This window comes from Glycine max, chromosome 12, assembly GCF_000004515.6.
Source record: "Glycine max cultivar Williams 82 chromosome 12, Glycine_max_v4.0, whole genome shotgun sequence".
Taxonomy (NCBI): domain Eukaryota; kingdom Viridiplantae; phylum Streptophyta; class Magnoliopsida; order Fabales; family Fabaceae; genus Glycine; species Glycine max.
This window is the reverse complement of record NC_038248.2, coordinates 30,444,284-30,465,558: the sequence shown is the minus strand read 5'-3', so window position 1 is coordinate 30,465,558 and position 21,275 is coordinate 30,444,284. Positions and strand designations below refer to the sequence as shown.

Below are 21,275 nucleotides of genomic sequence, written 5' to 3'. Positions count from 1 at the left end.
TGGGCAAGTGCAATAAAAGTAAAGAAGGAGACAAAAAAAGAAAACTCCCTAAGTCATGGCAGAAGAGAAGTAGAGTGAAGTAAGGAGGTCTCCTCCACCACTACATCCACCAAGGAGGGATTTGTGAGGAATGGTTTCAGCCGGTGTCCATTGACCTTGAAGCTCTTATATGTGGATTCACTTTTGATCTCAATTGTACCATAAGGAAAAACTTTAGTCACCACAAAAGGACCAATCCACTTTGACCTCAACTTACCACTCATGAGTCCGAGCCTAGAGTTATACAATAAAAATTTCTGTCCAACCATGAAGTCCTTCTTAGCTATCAAGCTGTCATGGCACTTCTTGGTCTTCTCCTTGTAGAATTTGGAATTCTCATAGGCTTCTAAACATATCTCATCTAGCTCACTTAGTTGCAACTTCCTTTCCTCTCCAGCCTGATCAATAGAGAAGTTGCAGGTCTTTACAGCCCAATAAGCTTTGTGCTCTATCTCTACAAGAAGATGACATGCCTTGCCAAAGATAACCTGATAAGGAGACATTCCTATAGGTGCTTTGTAGGCGGTCCTATGCGCCCAAAGAGCATCATCCAGCCTGGTGCTCCAATCTTTTCTGTTCGGCTGCACAATCTTCTCCAAGATCCTTTTTATCTCCTTGTTTGAAATCTCAACCTGCCCATTAGTTTGGGGGTGGTAAGGTGTGAAAATTCTGTGCACAACCCCATACTTTTTGAGCAAGGCATACATGGATCTGTTACAAAAATGGGTGCCTTGATCACTAACGATGTCTCTAGGGACTCCAGACCTGCAAAACAGATTAGATCTAACAAAATCCACAACAACCTTAGCATCGTTAGTTCTGGTGGCTTTGGCTTCCACCCATTTTGAAACATAATCAACAACAAGGAGAATATAAACAAAACCAAAAGAGACAGGGAAAGGCCCCATAAAGTCTATACCCCAGACATCAAGCACCTCGCAGAACAACATAGGTTGTTGAGGCATTTGCTGTCTCCATGAAAGTGAGCCGCCTGCTCTCTGACAAGGCTCACAAGTGCTACAGATTCTCCACGCATCCTTGAAGATGGTGGGCCAATAGAAACCACAGTCAAACACCTTGTGAGTTGTCCTCTGTATGCCAAGATGGCCATCTGGTGCGAAAGAGTGACAAAATTGCAGGATCGAGTCAATCTCATGGTCTGGAATGCATCTCCTAATAACCTAGTCACTGCACAACTTCCACAAATAGGGGTCATCCCAAATATAATGCTTAGCATCACTCTTAATTTTATTAGTTTGAGTTTTAGATGCTAAGGGAGGAAAAACAGAAGCAACCAAATAATTCACAATATTAGCAAACCAAGGAGTGGGGAAGGAATTAGAAATATTATACAGAATGTACAAATGGTCATCTAGAAAATCATCCCGAGTGGGTGAGTCCTTAGACGCATGCTCAATCCTACTCAGGTGGTCAGCCACGAGGTTCTGTGCACCGCTCTGATCACGGATCTCCAAATCAAACTCTTGGAGCCAAAGCATCCACCTGATCAATCTAGGCTTTGATTCAGCCTTCTTCAACAGGTACTTCAGAGCTGCATGGTTAGTATAAACAATAACACGAGTACCAAGAAAATATGAACAAAATTTCTCAAGAACAAAAACTATCGCTAATAGCTGCTTCTCTGTGGTAGTGTAATTTGCTTGGGCAACATCTAAAGTTCTGGAAGTGTAGTAGATCACCAGAGGCAGCTTGTCAATCTTTTGAGCAAGGACAGCCCCCAATGCATAATTGGATGCATCACACATCAGTTCAAATGGGGCTGTCCAATCAGGTGCCTGAATGATAGGGGTGGTAGTCAACGCACGCTTGAGGTAGTCAGAAGCCTTTTTGCATCGATCATCAAAATCAAACTCCACCTCCTTTTGCAGCAGATTGGATAGTGGAAGGGCCACTTTGCTAAAGTCCTTGATAAAGCGCCTATAAAACCCTGCATGGCCAAGAAAAGAACGAACCTCTCGCACGCAAGAAGGGTAAGGCAATTGTGAAATAACAACTATCTTTGCAGGGTCTACCTCTATGCCCCTACTGGAAATGATATGCCCTAAAACTTTACCTTGTTCTACCATGAAGTGACATTTCTCAACATTCAGCACAAGGTTAGTTTCAATTCATCTATTAAGAACTCTATCCAGACTATCCAAACATGCATCAAAAGAGGATCCATAAACAGTAAAATCATCCATAAACACCTCTATGCAACTCTCTAAAAAGTCATTGAAAATGCTAAGCATACACCGCTGGAAGGTACCAGGGGCATTGCATAGGCCAAAGGGCATCCTCCTATAGGCAAAAGTGCCAAAGGGACAGGTGAATGTGGTCTTTTCTTGATCCTCAGGAGCAATATGAATTTGTAAATAACCAGAAAAACCATCATGAAAATAGTAATGAGACTTACCTGCCAAGCGCTCAAGCATTTGATCAATGAATGGTAGGGGAAAATGATCTTTTCTGGTTTCCTGGTACAACCTCCTATAATCAATGCAGACTCGCCAGTTGTTCTGCACTCTTGTGGGGATAAGCTCATCCCTCTCATTCTTGATCACTGTGAGGCCTGCCTTCTTAGGAACCACTTGGACTGGACTCACCCACTGGCTGTCAGAAATGGGGTAGATGATTCCAGCTTGCAAAAGCTTGGTCACCTCCTTTTTCACCACATCTAGAATGATGGGGTTGAGTCGTTGCTGTGGCTGCCTCACTGGCTTAGCTCCATCCTCTAAAAGTATCCTATGCATGCAGGTAGATGGGCTAATGCCAGGAATGTTTTCTAAAGTCCATCCAATGGATTTCTTGTGCTTCTTGAGCACTAGCAGCAACTTCTCCTCTTGCTCAGTAGCAAGGGAGGCAAAGATGATCACTGTAAATTTTTCCTTGTCCTCAAAGTAAGCATACTTGAGGTTTACTGGTAAGGACTTCAACTCTGGTGTGGGTGGTGGCTGAACAGTGGGAGGAACCAGGGTAGGAGAAGAAGAAGAAGGTTCCTCGGCTTGTACCTCATAAAGCAAGTAAGAAGTATATGTACTTCCTGCAACATGGTTAGTGCATTATGACTCTAAAAAATCAACATCAAGAGGTACAACACCCAAAAAATCAGAACTAGACTCAGTTTCAAATTTACTCTCAGCATAAAAATCAGATACATGATCAAATTCAGATTCAATGCATAAGGAATGACAAGTATGCAGATCAGATAAAAATGGATGTTTCCTACCATGAAGAGAATCAAAATCAAACATATAATCATCAACAATCTGATCAAGTATCTTAGCACGAAAAATAGAATGATCCTTAGATGGATGTTTCATGGCATCAAGAATGTTAAAATGAACAACAATATCACTAAATTCCATAGACAATGTGCCAATATAAACATCTATCTTGGTTCGGGCTGTTTTCATAAATGACCTGCCTAAAATAATTGGAACTGAACCATGGGAAAATCACTCTTCCATATCAAGAACATAAAAATTAACAGGAAAAATAAGTTCACCAACCCGAACCAACACATCCTCTATGAAACCTGTGGGGTAAGCAACACTTCTATTTGCCAAGTGAATCACCACATCCGTAGGTTGCAAAGGTCCAAGAGATAAAGAATTGAAAATGGACAGACGCATGACACTAACTGATGCTCCTAGATCTAGCATGGCATTCTAAAATTTGCTATTCCCAATAATGCAAGGTATACAGAAACTTGGCATGCTAACACATTTCTGCCCATGCTAATCCCTTCATTGCCCTTGAGCCTCCTTTTGTGGTGCACAACTCCTTTAGAAACTTGGCATATCTTGAAATTTGCTTGATGGCATCTAGCCGAGGTATGCTCACCTCTACTTTCTTGAAGGTCTCCAAGATCTTCGTATCCATTTCTTCCATCTTTTTGTTTGGAATTGCTCTAGGAGGAAATGGAAGAGGGATATGAGGCTGCTGCAAGTCAGAACTACTAGAAGAAGGTCCACCAGCATGAAAATTTTTGTTAGCTCCCTCATAAACAGGAAGCTTTCTCTTTTGTGCAGCTAGCTCATCCTCTTTTTCTGGTGTAGAATGAAGCTTGATGGGTTCAAGTGTAGGTGCTGCTACTGGTGGAGGCACTTCAATTTGCTTGCCAGACCTCAAGGTGATGGCACTCACATTTTTCAAATTCTACATAGTTTGTGAAGGCAATTTGTTAGAATTTTGGGACTGAGCTTGGTTCAACTAAGTAGCCATCTACCCCATCTGATTTGTCAGACTCTGAATGGATGCTCTTGTCTCTTGCTGAAATTGCATATTCTGGATGGTCATTTGCCTCACTAACTCCTCTAATGAAGGTTGAGAAGGGGCCTCAGTTGCTTGTTGTCTTTGTTGTTGTTGCTGCTGTATTGGAGGAGGAACATATGGCCTGCTTGGACCAGCAACATTCTGGAAGGGAGGGACAGGCTGTTGTTGCTGCTGCTGTTATTGTCGTGGACGATTTTCCCATCTCAGATTTGGATGATTCCTCCAACCAGGATTGTATCTGTTGTTTGAAAGATCATAGTTATTTTGCTATTGTTGGTTTTGTTGCCGAGGGGGTCTATTATAAATATTTGCAGCATAGGCTTCAGGTTGCTCATTGACTCCAGATTGCTGCAAAGAAGGACAGAGATCTGTATGGTGATCAGCAGAAGAACATAGACCACATACTCTTGCAATAGTAACATGTGCAAATTTCTGATTTATGGCAAGCTAAGTGACTAGGTTAACCAAGGAATCAAGTTTTCCCTCAAGCTTCTTTTTTTCAGCAGATGAAGATGAATCCGTGGCCACATCATGGATTCCTCTAAGGACAATAGCATCATTTCTTGCACTGAATTGTTGGGAGTTGGAAGCCATCTTCTCAATCAAATTCCTAGCCTCAGCAGGGGTCATATCACCAAGAGCTCCACCACTGGCAGCATCAATCATACACCTCTCCATGTTGCTAAGTCCCTCATAGAAATATTGCAGAAGGAGTTGCTCATAAATCTGGTGGTGAGGACAGCTTGCACACAACTTCTTGAATCTTTCCCAATACTCATACAAGCTCTCTCCACTAAGTTGCCTGATGCTTGAAATGTCTTTTCTGATGGCAGTTGTCCTAGATGCAGGGAATACTTTCTCCAAGAACACCCTCTTAAGGTCATCCCAGCTGGTAATGGACCTTGGAGCAAGGTAGTACAACCAATCTTTTGCCACTCCCTCTAGAGAATGAGTAAAAGCCTTTAGAAAGATACGATCTTCCTGGACATCAGGGGGCTTCATGGTGGAACAGACAATATGGAACTCCTAAAGATGCTTATGAGGATCTTCACCTGCAAGACCATGAAACTTGGGCAGTGTCGCAACATGCCCTTTTGCGGGCGAGCGAAGGCGAGGCTCACGGGTGCGCTTTCCAAAGGAGGAAAGATGCGAGGAGTCGCCACCAACGTTTATTTGTGGGAAACGTCGGAAAAACCGAAGGAAACCGGTCAAGATGAAAATTCTAAGTTCGGGAGTTGTATTTACGCTTAAGGAAGGTATTAGCACCTCTCGCGTTTGTCTCAAAGGACAACAACCTATTTTTAGAATTGTGGAAATTGTGTTACCTTAACTTTTATTTCTTTTTATTTTTTGAGGTCGACAAAAGCGGGGCTTTTGCTCCTACGTACCCTCCATCAAAGAGGAAATCAGACCTACGTAGTTCTTTCTTATGCGTGAATCAAGTGATTTTTTTTTACTTGAAAGGTGATCATTTTAAGGCGTTGGACCTTAAAAATGATCCATTTTACTTGGTAAGAAACTGAATTGATAAACTTTCAAAACCCTATTTTTGTGGACGAGCTTGACTAGGCGAATTGATTTTAGCCTTAGTTTCACTTTAGTTATTGGTCAATTCAATTAAGAATGAGAAATCCCAAAGAGAAAATGTCTGATTGATTTTTTCGCTTTATTTTACTAAAAGGCATTTTTTGATTATATTATTATTTTACCTCTTTTTTGATTTCCAACGTGGTTACGGCACGACCGAACGGTCGGAATTCATTTTAACCGAAATTAACGGATGATACAATTCAAACGATCGGTGTAAATTTATTTTATTTTTAGATTAGGCGAGAAATGACTTAAATAAATGACTTAAGCACGTCAAAAGGGGGTATAAAAAGCGAATGAAAACGAGAATAAAAATACATGAAACAAAATGTGGACCACCACGGGTACATAGAATGAATTGAAAAGCTGAGGTACTTACCAGTTGAAGACTGAAGAAAACGAAGAACGAACGATGAATGTTGAAGAACGATCGAGAATCTTCACGTAATTACTCACGGAAACGTTGCGGAAACGTTACGGAAGCGCCTCGGCTTGGATTTTCTTCACGGAAATAATTTTCCTCAGGAATTTCGAGAGAATGAGAAGTGCCAAGAAGGCTGAACCCCTTTTCTTCTTCACTCTTCCCCCTATTTATAGCAAAATAGGGGAGGAGCTTGCCACCCAGCTCGCCCAAGTGAGCAAGGTTGCTTCCTCCAGAAGCAACAGACTTCTGGAGGAAGAATCTGGAAGGCCCAAGTGGGCCTGATTGCTATTTGTACCCCCTTTTTACTAAATGCACCCCCTTCTATTTTTTTGGTAATTCTTTTTCCGTAACGTTACGAAACTTTACGAATTCCGTAACGATACTTATTTTCCTTCCGCAAGGTTACGAATCCTTACAGATTATGTATTTACTCTTTTTTAGCTTTCGAAGAAGTTACGGAAACTCACGGATTGCGCAAAAACACATCTTTTCGATTTTCGCCACATCACGGAATTTTACGGATCGCGCAAGCCTGCTTCCTTTTGATCTCTGACACGTCTCAGGACTTCATTTATTGTGCAACAAAGGACGCCAAGTATCTCAAAGCGGCTAACCAAAGGTTGCATGTCATCAAGTAATAATCCCCGGACGAAATTAGGGTATGACAGTTGCCCCTCTTTACTTACCTTTTATCGGAGATAAGAGGAAAGCAAAGATAAGACACTGATTTCGTCCGTCTTGCCCTTTCCGTGATTAGTCCATGACGACTCTTGTCTCTACTCCTTCTTTTTCTTTTATGCACAACACAATACAAAGAACAACAAGAACAACAAATATAATATACATATACACTTTTGTAAGCAATCACTACGCATGGCTCCAAACTCGTGGGTGGAGGACGCATGAACGAAAACGCAATTCATGGGGCTCCGAAAAAGGGTTGAGAATGGAGAATTGCACTAAACAATCACTACGCATGGCTCCAAACTCGTGGGTGGAGGACGCATGAACGAAAACACAATTCATGGGGCTCCGAAAAAAGGTTGAGAATGGAGAATTGCACTAAGAAATCACTACGCATGGCTCCAAACTCGTGGGTGGAGGACGCATGAACGAAAACGCAATTCATGGGGCTCCGAAAAAGGGTTGAGAATGGAGAATTGCACTAAGCAATCACTACGCATGGCTCCAAACTCGTGGGTGGAGGACGCATGAACAAAAACGCAATTCATGGGGCTCCGAAAAAGATTGGCAGGACCGAATGGTCCACCGGGTTTTTTCCACCTAAAAAGAAAACATGCTTTTTGCAAAGAAAAATAAATCATTCGCGAGAGCACCATATCTTAGAGAAACAATATACTTGTGCTAAGGGTAATCTTCCTTGTAATCGAGAATGAAGGGCAGGATGTCAACTTTTAGCTTTTAAATGAACATGCAGGGGAAACATCGGGCTAAGCTGAAAATAAATTCACTCATAGTGTATAAAACTCACAAGGCAAGCGTTTTATCCTATTCCCAAACCATAACTGCACCATGAATTTATTTTGCACACGACTTCCTATCGAATCAAAGATCAAACGTACGATCACGGACCAATAGGATTTTCTCGAGGGTAGTGTTTTTGGAGAGGAAGCTGGGTGTTTCGGTCTTTTCCTCTTTGTTCATGTGGGTTGGGATATTGCCAGTCGAGAATGATTTTGAGTGGCAATCTGGCTTGAAGAATTTCTGTCCTCTTTCTTTCATTGATGGAGAATTGCTTTTTTTTCCTTTTTCACTTCTTTCCGATCCTTGATCGGGAATCCTCCTTTCCTTTCTTCTGTTTTTTTCTTTATTTTCATTTTTTTCCTTTCTTTCCATTTCTTCCTTTTCTTTCTTTTCACTTTTCCTTCCCCATCCCTTTCTTTGGGAAATCGGGTTTTAGCATTCTATTTGCTCCCCCTTGAGGAGATTCCGCTGTCCTTTGCTTCGGGGGAAAGGATGAGGATTCCCTTTTTATAGGCCGAGGTTCAAAAAGGTCTAGGGTTGTGTCTCAGTGGGGTCTTTTATCGTGGGAACCCCAATCTTGATATCTGGGGCGAAACAAATTTGGGTGTCAAGGTGTCGGTTTCGGGCCGAACTTCCATATTATTCCATAAGGCACGCGTGACAATGATGATTTGAAAACAACGTGCAAAATTAGTCATGGCTACAGCCAGGTAGGCACTCAAGCATCCCGTTTATGGCATTGTGATACTACGGTTGGGAATTTACACAAACAGACCCAACGTTTCCCAATTATATTCTTTTATCAGTTCAATGAATTCATCCATCCTTATCTCGGTTATTCCGGAAAATAAACTCTTAGCATCAGTCCCTTGTTTCCAGAAGATACGTTTGCTCTTTACGAATGATTTATACTTCTTAACTATAACATGTCGACCTTTACGGTCTTTCTTTCTTTTTCCTTTTTGTTTCATTTTTATATATTCACAAAATTATACACCTGTGGTCCTTTATGAGAAAAACTTTTCTTTGTACATCTACATTCTTATACATGACAAACTTTTTCTGTACACGCATTGGAACTCTTTCTCTTTACGTCACACGGTCTATATACAAACCCTATTTACGTTCAAAGATTTTTTTATTTTTCCCAACACACACTTATGGTTCACACAAAAGTTTCTTCATATACACTCGTTGCTCACACACACAAGAATTCCTTTCCACACATCATTTACACACAAGAATCCTTTTATACACACTTTCCTTTTACACATATATTTAAATAAAAAACCTTTTTTCTTTTCTTTACGAACATGACTTTTATTCACAACGCTTCTCTCTTTTTACTAGGATTTTTGGTTCATTTTATTTTTTAGGATGACGTTCCTAAATGAAAAACTCTACACGGTTCCGGAATTTCAACAAACATTATTGACAACAACGAAACAAATACCGACGTAACAACTCAAATGATATGTATGTACAAAACAAAAGTCAATCAACACATCAAAAAAACAAACGTTAGTCCCTTAGTCAAACAGAAATAAGATGATATATAACAAGAAAAATGGAAACAAAAAGAAATATGGACCCAGGGATCTCCCAATCATGTGGCTCCGCTCCCTCCTAAGAAATCAAGTAAATCGACCATCTCTTCGTCCTCGCGGGCCTCATCTGCCTCGTCGGGAGCCTCTGCTGGTGCCTCTCCTGCCCGGGCCTCAGGCCAATCTCCAGGCTATGCGACCTCTGCCCTGAACTGGTCCGGAGTAGGGCACGAAAAAGAAGTAAAACCATGGCTCTGCAGGCTGAGGCTCAACTGGTAAAGACAATCATGGGTCTGTACATGTGCCCGGTGGTTGGCCGCCTGCTGGCGAACCAAATGCCGCAAATACTGCTCCGTATCAAATGATCCAGCTGGGCCAGCCTGATGAGGTGGCGGCGCGTCTGCGGCTTGCGGAGCATCCCCCTGGGCCTGTCTCTGTGTGCAATACTTCTCAACAAAAGCTCGGGTGATGGGCGGCCGAATTACCTTGCTAGGTGCGACGGGGACTCCAAACGACTGGCAGAGTCCTGTGATCAAGGCAGGAAATCCCAGGGCCCTGTTGGACTTATCTGGGTCCAGAGGGTGCCTGGTAGGCGCCATACCTTCAAATAGATAGATGGCATCAGCGATTAACTAAGCCACGTGAATGCTCATCCGTGTCAGGATGGCATACACCAGCTGACACTTCGGCAGGGGGAGGTCGGAATTATGATCGCTGGGCTGGATGTTGCTGAGCAGCAAAGTCATCCAGATCTGAGTCAGGGTGGTCATGTTGGTGCGCATGATCCACACCCGTCTCCCGGCAGCAGTCCGGGCAAAATCCTGCCCCGGTATACATAGCAAATGGGCGATGGCCTCCTCATCGAACCCATCGGACCGGTTCCTCCTCTGGCCATACTCGCACTCCTGACCCTCTTCCAGCACTAAAGGATATCCCAGGAGCTGGCCGATAGCATCTGCATCAAACAGAATCCACTGACCCCTCACCCAGGACCTCATATCTCGCACGCCCTCCTCTGTAGGCCAAGCATTGGCATAAAATTCGAGGACTATGTCTGGATCGAACTTGGCCATGGGGGTGACCAGTGATGCCCACCGCCGACGAACTATCTCCTCCTTGAAATCGGTATACTCGTCGTCCCTGAGCTGGACGCGTCGCTCCTGGAGAAATGACCATCCCTTGATGGCCTCGAAGCGCTACTGGTGTTCAGTGCTCCTAAAGCGGTGACTGTCATACTCGGGAGCGGAACTGGTTCCTTCGGCCGCTTTATCCTTCCTGGATCTCTTTAAGGCAAGTGTCCTCAGGGCCATTTCCTGGGAGAACAAACATTTAGAAGTTAGTTTTACAAGATAATGCTTATCTTAACACAAAAATGTCATGCTAACCCCTCTGATTTAGACCAAACTCATGTAATCCATTTATGCACATGCGTATGTGTAGAATATCGTACTATTTATTAACATAGAGGCCATCCAACACATTCTAGTTGTCATACATATATATATGCATTTGAAAAGAACACACACTCTCACGCTCAAGGCATTGCATCAAAATTTACCCTTAACTATGTCCTAAACATTTGCTATCACAAACTACCTACACACACTCGAAATATATATACCATACAAACTTTCATTGTTTCACTCACACTTACACATATTGGCAAGCTATTTACATTATGCACACACTTGCATTCAAAAGGGAATTCCGTGCTATCATACATTCATTTAGGAAGACAATCATTCACACTTTGCTAGGAATTTCATGCTCCTTATATTTACCTATGTATACACACTATTGCAAGGTGTTTTCCATGCTACCTCTATATAAAGTATCAAACATGGGACAGCCCAAATTCGAGCAAAAACTCTCACAAGCAAGTCCTAATTTTCATGTTTTTCTAATTCTAAAACCAAATTTTGGATTCCTAGCCATAAGCATGTTTCCTTGCATTGAAGCTACAAGTTTGGGTTCCTAAGCTTGAAATTGCATTTGGGCACCTATTTTGAATCTCCTATGCTGTACCTACATATAAGAAACAGTCCCACTCTCCCAATTTTACAAAATCATATTCATACATCATTGGGGCATTTCACCGAGCACTTGGTGAGCGCATGTTTGGACATAAATTGCAAGAGGATGGGGACAATGTGGCATGCCCCATTGCTTTAGAATACAGCATAGGCCTAAGGCCTTCTCATTCAAATCCTCAACTCAAGAAAACAAGCATAAAAACAAACCAAAACTACCCCACAAATATAAGCACATTCTCACAATTTGGAGCACCAAAAGATGAAGAAAATATACCAATGGGAAGCTAAAAACATCAAGGATTGAATACTTACTTGTTGGAGTGAATAATAACACCAAAAATGAAAGCAAAAGGCAACCAAAAGTGGCTTGAGGGAGCAAAAACCGCAAGCCTTCGTGAGTCCTCTCTTTTGAACGAGGGGGGGGAAGTTTTTGGATGCAAAAATGTTCCCCTCCCTCGTTTTTATATTTTGAATGCAGGGGTTGCTCGCCCAGGCGAGCTAACCTGCTAATTTGTTTTTTTTAAAAGGTGCATTAACCATGCCTCCCCCTTCTTATGGGTTAGCGTTTTGCCTACTTGAACCTACTTAAGTTAGAATTAGGCGTCGATTACTAAAAAAAACAAACAATAGTAGTAAAATACTACGAATTCAAAGGATACTGGGCTGCCTTGCAGCGATGTTCTCCGCTGGCCCAGCGCCGGGAAGGGGTGACGCTTGGTCGGTCGCGATCCTATCCTCCATTCGCCTCCATCCCTAAGTACCTATAAGTAGGAGCCAAATAATATGCGACCAATCGTGACCGGTCATCGTCTTACCTTGGTTGATTTCTGCCATTGACTTGTTTTGACTTCTGACCGTGGCTCGTGATGATTCTGCTCCTTGTCATCACAAGATATGCACGTGCATGTGCATGTATGAATGTTTCTAATGCGATGATTTCATTTTAGTGAAGGCTGGTTAGATTCAATTTTAAATAAGCGTTTGGGGCACCCCATACACCGAGCGAAGAGGGCTCAAGTTATAACAAATCTAAAACACAAGGTTTGAAATATAAGGGAGGACTAAAACCTCGCCCATCTTTTCTTTTCAAAGAAATGAGACAAATACAGTGAATGGAATCCCTGGAGGAAACCAAGAAGAACAAAAACTCAGAAGTAAAAGAACATGCAACGGTCCTCTCGATTGCCCCAGACTTCAAGCGTAATATCGTTTAACTACATCGGAGTTCACAGGCGAGGGAAGCTCCTCGCCATCCATGTGGGTGAGTATCAGAGCACCCCCAGAAAAAGCTCTTTTCACCATGAAAGGTCCTTCATAATTTGGGGCCCACTTGCCTCGATTATCTTTAACAGTATGGGACATTTTCTTCAACACGAGGTCCCCCTCGTTGAACTTGTGCGGGCGTACCTTCTTGTCGAATGCGTTCTTTATCCTTCGTTGATACAAACGCCCATGGCTCTTGGCGGCCAAACGCTTACCTTCAATAAGGTTAAGTTGGTCGTAGCGTGCTTGAGCCCATTCTGACTCTTCTAGGCCTGACTCCGCCATTATCCTCTGAGAAGGAACCTCTACCTCAAATGGGAGCACTGCTTCCATCCCATAAACCAAGGAATACGGCGTTGCCCTAGTAGAAGTTCGTACCGAGGTTCTGTATCCGTGTAGGGCGAAAGGCAACATCTCATGCCAATCTTTGTACGACACTGTCATCTTTTGAACAATTTTCTTAATATTCTTATTCACAGCCTCTACAGCCCCATTCATCTTTGGTCGATAAGGGGTAGAGTTATGATGCTGGATCTTGAAGTCCTCGCACATTTCCTGCATCATCTTGTTGTTCAGATTGGTGCCATTGTCAGTAATGATCTTCCTGGGGAGTCCGTATCGACAAATCAGCTCCTTCTTTATGAATCTAACTACCACATTCCTTGTGACATTAGTATAAGAAGCTGCTTCGACCCATTTGGTGAAGTAATCTATCGCCACAAGAATGAAGCGGTGATCATTCGATGCTTTGGGTTCGATGGCCCCAATGACATCTATTCCCCACATGGAAAAGGGCCAAGGGGCGGACATAACATTCAGAGGATGTGGCGGAACATTGACATTGTCCGCGTATGCCTGACATTTATGACATTTCCTGGCATGAGCGCAGCAATCGCTTTCTGTCATACCCTAATTTCGTCCGGGAACCTTTGCTCGATGACGTGCGACCATTCTTTGGTCCTCGTGAGGTGTTTGGCACCCATCATTAGGCAATTTGTGAAATTTCAGGACATGCCGGAAAACCAAAAAAATATTGATGCACAATCCGTAAGTTTCCGTGACACACCGGAAATCAAAAGGAAGCGTCGTTGCATAATTAAGTGAGGTTCCGTAACATTCCGTAAGTCAAAAAGGGGATGATTATGTAATCCGCAAGGTTCCGTAACAATTACGGAAAGAAAACAAGTATCGTTACGAAATTCGTAAGTTTCCGTAACTTTACGAAAAAAGAATTACCAAAAAAACAGCAGAGGGGGTGAACTTAGTAAAAATGGGGGTGCAAATAGCACCCAGGCCCATTTGGGCCCTCCAGAAGGTTCCTCCAGAAGGCGGTTGCTTCTGGAGGAAGCAACCCTGCTCGCCTGGGCGAGCTGAGCTCGCCTGGGCGAGCTGGGCGGCAAGCATCTCCCCTATTTTGCTATAAATAGGGGAGAAAATGAAGAAGAAAAGGATCCCAGCCCTTTAGGCACTTCTCTCTCTTTGGAATTTGCTTGGAAAAATTGTTTCCGCGAAGAAAATCTAAGCCGAGGCGCTTCCGAAACGTTTCCGTAACGTTTTCCGTGAGGAATCTCGCAAAGGTTTGAACCGTTCTCTGACGTTCTTCATTCGTTCTTCATCGTTCTTCGATCTTCAACGGGTAAGTGCCTCGAACCAAGCTTTTCGATTCATTCTATGTACCCGTAGTGGTCCACATTGTGTTTCGTGCATTTTGATTCTCGTTTTGTTTACTTTTTATGCCCCCTGTTGACGTGCTTAAGCCATTTTACTTAAGTCGTTTCTCGCTTAACTTAAAAATAAAATAAATTTCCACCGAACGTTTGAATTGTATTATCCATTAACTTTGGTCAAAATCAATTCCGACCGTTCGGTCGTGCCGTAACCACGTTGGAAATCAAAAAGAGGTAAAAAATAATATAATAATCAAAAAGACATCTTTTAGTAAAATAAAGCAGAAAATCAATCGGACGTTTTCTCTTTGGGATTTCTCATTCTTAATCGAATTGATTAATAACTAAAGTGAAACTAAGGCTAAAATCAACTCGCCTAGTCAAGCTCGTCCACAAAAATAAGCTTTTGAAGTTTGTCATTTCAATTTTTCACTAAGTAAAATGGGTCATTTTTAAGGTCCAACGCCTTAAAATGATCACCTCTTAAAATAAAAAAGAATCACTTGATAAGCAAGAACTACGTAGGTCTGATTTCCTCATCGCAATTGAGGATACGTAGGAGCAAAAGCCCCGCTTTTGTCGACCACCCCAAGAGATCGTTAATGGTCCAATGCCTTAACGTTTCTCTCCTTTCAAAAACAAGAGATCGTTAATGGTCCAACGCCTTAACGTTTCTCCCCTTTCAAAATCAAAAGACCGTTTAATGGTTCAACACCTTAAATGACCTTTTGTTCAAATAAAAAACATATTTTGCAAAAAAGACAAAAAACAAACTTAAACCAAACACTTTGTTCCAAAAGAACTACGTAGGTCTGATTTTCTCATCCCAAATTGAGGAATACGTAGGAGCAAAGGGAAACACCCTTGTCGACCACAAAAAAGAAAAAATATAAAAAGGGTATAAAGGATATAAGAACATAAAAGGGAACATAAAAATCAAAGTCATGTTTGCACATTCGATTAAAGGCTGCCGTCCCTTGGGACGGACGTGTGGGGTGCTAATACCTTCCCCGTGCGTAAATACAACTCCCGAACCTTTTCACTTAAAAGTTCGTAGATCGCGTCTTTTCCGGTTTTTCCGACGTTTTCCTCGAATAAACGTTGGTGGCGACTCCGCGCGTATTCCTTTCGTGGAACACGCATCCTGCGAGTCACGCGTCGCCCTCCCGCCGAAGGGTAGGTTGCGACAGTTGGCGACTCCACTGGGGACTGTTTTTAGAGAGTTAGGCCATTTAATTTTGTGCAATGTTTTACCGTGACTTACCTCTTTGTTGGTTTCCTTTCATTATGTTCTTGTGTATATAAACTCTTTGTTGCTTTTAGTGCGTTTTAAATGTATGCATGAAGTAAATATTTATTCATTTGATGCACACAAACACCAACACTATTTGCACACACTGTGAGTGAAAAAAAAGGGGCCCTATACCCGGGTTCATGGGAGCATAAGGAGTGGAGGTGAATCTGTAATCATGCTAGGTCTCCGACTTGCTTGATTACGGTGAACCCTCACCTAGAGCTTTTCTCTTTGAAAACCTATTGTTGCTAGTAGTCCCTACTGCTACAATATGTTCGTCAAAGGGGATGATACCTCTAGAAACCATCAAGAGAGATATAACTACCTTGGGAATTATTGCTAAAAGCCTAGTTAGTTCTCTCCCTTATAGGTCCCTTAAATAGGGGCACGAAGCAAACACGCTGCGTGCCATTTTTCACACTGCCATGCATGAGTATCATATACCCTTTTGCTTATGTTCGGTAAATATTGTCATACTGGGCACATTCCCGCATTGTGTCTTTTGCATAGGCATTGCATATGGGTTCTGTCTTGATCCCTACTGTAAACAAACCAACGGAGGGTCCGTGTCGCCTTCTTAAAAACGTGCGTTGGGGCATTTTGCTACCCCTAGACGTCGTATCTAAGAAGGGGACAAATTCCCCGGACCCTCGCATTCCAAGATTGCATCTGTGTCATATGCATTCCATCATGCATTCATCCATCCCACCCATGAGATATCGGAGTTTTGATTTGCACCAGCTTTTGTCTCACTTTAGTAAGCATGGGAACAAATCAAACCGGCAAGAGGTTCTACCAAGTCAAGGTCAAAAGCCTAGATACCACCAGCATCAAGGAATTAGGGCGGTTGATGGAACCCCTCCAAATGCAAGCCTTCCGCAAGACTTACGGAAAGATCTTAGAGTTGACCATAGCAGAGGTGTCCATAGAAGCCATTGCATCACTTACCCAATACTACGACCAGCCTTTGAGGTGCTTCACATTCGCAGACTTCCAATTAGTACCAACCATTGAAGAATTTGAGGAAATTCTAGGATGTCCTCTCGGGGGAAGAAAACCATATCTTTCCTCCGGGTGTCTCCCCTCTTTGAGCAGAATTGCAACTGTGGTCAAGGATTCAGCAAGAGGTTTGGACCGCATAAAACAGACTCGGAACGGCATAGCGGGCCTACCACAGAAGTACCTAGAAGACAAGGCGAGGGGTATGGCCAATCAAGGAGACTAGGTCCCGTTTATGGATGTGTTAGCTTTGCTAATTTTTGGGGTCGTCCTCTTTCCAAACGTGGATGGTTTGATAGACCTAGTAGCAATCGACGCTTTCCTTGCCTACCACCATAGCAAGGAAAGTCCGGTGGTAGCTGTCTTGGCAGATATATTTGACACATTCGACCGAAGGTGCGAGAAGAGTAGCGCACGGATCATCTGTTGCTTACCCGCCCTCTGTGTTTGGTTGGTTTCACACTTGTTCCAACAAGACACAAGACATCCATGTCCGCTCCTGAGTCATCGCTCGTGTACTGAAAAGAGGAGAATGGATTGGGACCAGCTCTTGGCCGGGATAGGAGGTAGAACAATCAGTTGGTTCCCCCTATGGAAGGAAGGAAAAGAAGGGGTCCTTTTCTCATATGGAAGATACCCAAACATTCCGCTGGTAGGAACGAGGGGTTGTATTAATTACAATCCCACGCTCGCTATAAGACAACTAGGGTACCCCATGAGGGGAGCACCGACGAAAGAAAGCATGTCTCCTTTCCTTGTAAGGGATCTCGGCGCACAAAATTCCAAGACTATACAAAGAATCCATAAGGCATGGGAAACCCCGTTAAGGAAAGATCAAGAGCTTAGAGGCATTCGTAATGGCATCATTGGTGGGTACCACGAATGGCTGAAAGTTCGCATACGAGGTTTAGATTGGCTCGCCAAGTTAAAAGTCGTCAGCGAAGAGAATTTTGAAGCACCGGAAGAGGACGAGGAAGTCCAAGCTCTCAAAAGCGAGTTAGGAAAGGCAAAACTCGCCAAGGAGAAGTTCAAGTTGGCTGCTACACACGTTCGGAAGGAGTGCGCCGGGTTACGGGAAGAGAATGCAATTACCGCAAGAGCCCTTGAACAAGAGACCAAGAGGGCTCGCAAGGAAGAGTATGGCCGGAACAAATTTCGCGGAGCTCTATGGGGTAGCAATAGTGAACTCAAGTTGCGAAGGGAAGAATGGGACCAGTCGCGAGCACATAGCATGGTTCTGAAAGAGGAGTTGATTGCTTGTTCAAGGTCCAAAAGAAGCTTGTCTCAACGTTTATGCGAGACAGAGACCAACATGTTAGCTATCATCGCCAAGTACGAAGAAGAGTTAGGTCTAGCCACGGCCCACGAGCATAGAATCGCGGATGAGTATGCCCAAGTATACGCGGAAAAAGAGGCTAGAGGAAGGGTGATCGACTCTTTACACCAAGAGGCAACCATGTGGATGGATCGGTTTGCTCTTACCTTGAACGGGAGTCAAGAACTTCCCCGATTGTTAGCCAAGGCCAAGGCGATGGCAGACACCTACTCCGCCCCCGAAGAGATTCATGGGCTTCTCGGCTATTGTCAGCATATGATAGACTTAATGGCCCACATAATTAGAAATCGTTAGGAAACTTGTATGGTCTCTCAGACCTTGATTGGATACGACTTCTTTTTGAAATAAAATGTTGGTCCCATGTTTCTACTCCAAAAAGCTTGTGCAAATCAAATCACTCCTACATTTTATCTCTAGCATGCATTGTATGTTGGTCTCGTCCTTTGTCACGGGAAGCCGGAAGGTCCATCTCACCTTCTTAATTGTACACATGGGGCACTGCGCCCCCAAATGCGCAAGTAAGAAGAGATAATTTTCCGGGCTCTCGTGTCCGTAAAATGCATTCATATCATGCATCGCATAAGCATCTCTTCATAACATCATAATGGACGTATCCTGCATTTGCATGAGTCATGGCATCATCATGCATATGCATTCAACAAACTTTTTGGTCTGCAAAATTGCATACCATTTGTTTTCATGTTTGCTCATCCTTGCGTTTTCCTCTACAAAACAAAAACAAAAAAGGGGGAAGCGTGAAACTTCACACTACATTCTTAGTTTCATGTGTTAGGCACCACGAGCCAACCATGTTGGGATCATAAACCCGTTTCACTTAAAAAACAAAATTGAACATGGTACCTAATGCATGGTTAACTAGGAAATGGTGTTTCTTCGGGCATCTCAATTTCATAATTACATTTTCCGTGCATAAGCTTAAAGTATGCCCGAGTCATTCATTCATATGAGATGTTGTTGAAGTATTGGCGATCAGAATTGCCATTCCTTGGATTATAGGGTTGAACCAAGCTCATGCTTTTATAAAAAGGTTCATCAAGTCAAGTTGAAATATGGAAGTAACCGTCTTGCAAAATTGGGGCAAAAGATGAATCGAGTCACATCACTGCTTCGTCTACTGCCAAACATATTTAGGATTATTGATGTCCCTGTTACTTCCAGTTTCACCTTGACAAGGATGTCATGGACCATGTTGAAAATCTAAATTGATTCAACCCCATATCCTGGGTAAAAATTCGCAATACTTCAACTGTACATCATTCGCATACATCCATGCTTTTCATGGGTTGCATTGCTCATTGCATTCTTTCCTTGAAAAATAAAATAAAATAAAATAAATGAACTTATCAAAAAGAAAAGGAAACGCTTTACGGCGCCCTTACCGAACTCGTGCTAGAGCTGGAGTAATGGGTGAAGCAGAGAAGGTACAAGAGAAAATGAAGGCCAAAAATGGAGGCCATAAAAGAGCAAATGGCCACAATGATGGAGGCCATGATGAGCGTGAAGAAGATAATGGAAGCCAATGCGGTTGCAATTGCCGCTACCAGCGTTGTTGCTAAGGTGAACCCGACGTCCCCATCCGGCCTCAAGCAAATGAATCATCCAACCTCAAATATGGTAGCCAAAGATTTAGGAAGTACGGGCGGCCCCCATGATGTGCAAATTCAAAACAAGCACGCCTTCCCGTCATATGGCTTGCCTCTCAACTATACACCACCCAATGTGGCATACACTGTCAATGAAAATCTCAATAACTCCACTCCGATACTCATTGAGAACCAATAACCTCCTCAGGCACATATCTCTCAAACCATGGGAAAGACACATGAAATTCCCCACCACAATCTAGCTGACTTCGAGCCTTGGCTCGGATATGCCACTGAAGGGCAAGCAGTTGGTGGTATACCCTTTGAAAACACTTTGGAGAGCCCTCAGTTTCGCCCACAACCACAACCATTGCATTTTGCGGTGGGAAGAGCCCCTCCTGCTATGGCCGAAAAGGGAAAGACGGATCATCTAAAGGAAAGGCTCAGGGCCATTGAAGGAGGTGAAGATTATGCCTTTGCTAACCTAGAAAAGTTGTTCCTAATACCCAAACATGGTCATTCCCAAGTTCAAGGTGCTGGACTTTGACAAGTACAAGGGGACTACTTGTCTCAAGAACCATCTAAAGATGTATTGTCAGAAGATGGGGGAATACGCAAAAGATGAGGAATTGCTGATACATTCCTTCCAAGAAAGTCTTACTGGGGTAGCTGTTACCTGGTACACTAACTTGGAACCTTTCCGAGCCCATTCTTGGAAGGACCTAATGGTTGCCTTTGTTAGGCAGTATTAGTACAATTTTGATATGGTTCTGGATAGGATGCAATTACAGAACATTTGCAAAAAGGGGGACGGATCTTTCAAAGAACACGCCCAAAAGGTGGAGGGATCTGGCGGCCCAAGTGGTACCCCCAATGATGGAAAGGGAGACGATAATCGTGATGGTAGACACATTATCGATACTCTACTATGAAAAGATGGTGGGTTACACACCTTCAAGTTTTACAGATTTGGTCTTCGCCAGCAAAAAGATCGAAGTGGATCCGAAAAGAGGCAAATTTGATCATCCTACTAGGACGACTGAGAAAACTGGGGCAAATGAAGAGGGTGAGGATGAGGGAGAAACCCATGCTGTGACTGCCATTCCTGTACGGCCAAGTTTCCCACCAACCCAACAATATCTTTACTCAGCCAATAACAAACTTTCTCCTTACCCACCACCCAGTTATCCACAAAGGCCATCCCTAAATCTACCACAAAGTCTGTCTACCGCACTTCCAATGACGAACACCACCTTTAGCACAAACCAAAAACACCAACCAAGAAGTGAATTTTGCAGCGAGAAAGCCTGTAGAATTCACCCCAATTCCAGTGTCCTATGCTGACTTGCTCCCATATCTACTTGATAATTCAATGGTAGCCATAACCCTATCCAAGGTTCATCAACCTCCATTTCTCCGAGAATACGACTCGAACGCAACGTGTGCTTGTCACGGAGAAGCCCCGGGGCGTTCCATTGAGCATGGTAGGGCTCTGAAGCATAAGGTGCAAGGTCTAATTGATGCGGGCTGGCTGAAATTTGAGGAGAATTGCGTGTAAATCCCGACATTGACAAGAGATGCCACACATGGGGCAATTTTGAAAGCTGTTGTTAGGTGTCCCTAATGACTCATCAGGGTTTCCAAGTTTATGCCATTATTGTAAACCACAGCTACAATGTTAAATGAAATGGATAAAGTTGATATCTTTGTCCCTCATCC

At 43.1% G+C, this 21,275-nt stretch overlaps 1 non-coding gene across 1 annotated transcript; it reads left to right on the top strand.

Annotated features, from left to right (window-relative positions):
- The first annotated feature begins 5,041 nt into the window (after positions 1-5,041).
- LOC112998665 (small nucleolar RNA R71) lies at positions 5,042-5,148 on the top strand. Its single transcript, XR_003263759.1, has one exon. It is a non-coding gene; the product is annotated as a small nucleolar RNA R71 (small nucleolar RNA).
- The last annotated feature ends 16,127 nt before the right edge of the window (positions 5,149-21,275 follow it).